Genomic DNA, 422 nt, shown 5'->3' on the forward strand with positions numbered 1-422 from the left:
TAAGATGTAGGAACTATGATATAGATTTATACATTGAGTCTGGGGTCCCCACAGTCTGTTGATGCTTCTAGTGTCCAGTTGTGAATTATTGTGATGGTTTCCTTCTGCTATAAAGAGAAGCTCCTTGGATGAGGTGGGTGAGGAGTACCTCGTTCTGTGGAGAAGGCTGGAGTGTTGTGGAGAAGGCTGGGGTTCTGTGGAGAGGGCTGGAGTTCTGTGGAGAGGGCTGGAGTTCTGTGGAGAGGGTTAGAGTTCTGAGGAGAGGGCTGGAGTTCTGAGGAGAGGGCTGGAGTTCTGTGGAGAGGGCTGGAGTTCTGTGGAGAGGGCTGGAGTACTGTGGAGAGGGCTGGAGTACTGTGGAGAGGGCTGGAGTTCTGTGGAGAGGGCTGGAGTTCTGTGGAGAGGGCTGGAGTTCTGAGGAG

The 422-nt window shown here is 52.8% G+C and overlaps 1 protein-coding gene and 1 pseudogene across 1 annotated transcript in view; one reads left to right on the forward strand and one right to left on the reverse strand.

Moving 5' to 3' along the window:
- The window catches only part of Chsy3 (chondroitin sulfate synthase 3), a 239,981-nt gene that overhangs the window by 135,992 nt on the left and 103,567 nt on the right, over positions 1 to 422 (forward strand). The window lies entirely within an intron of this gene.
- The window catches only part of LOC116087770, a 70,014-nt pseudogene that overhangs the window by 66,612 nt on the left and 2,980 nt on the right, over positions 1 to 422 (reverse strand).

This window comes from Mastomys coucha, unplaced genomic scaffold (genome assembly GCF_008632895.1).
Source record: "Mastomys coucha isolate ucsf_1 unplaced genomic scaffold, UCSF_Mcou_1 pScaffold13, whole genome shotgun sequence".
Taxonomy (NCBI): Eukaryota; Metazoa; Chordata; class Mammalia; order Rodentia; family Muridae; genus Mastomys; species Mastomys coucha.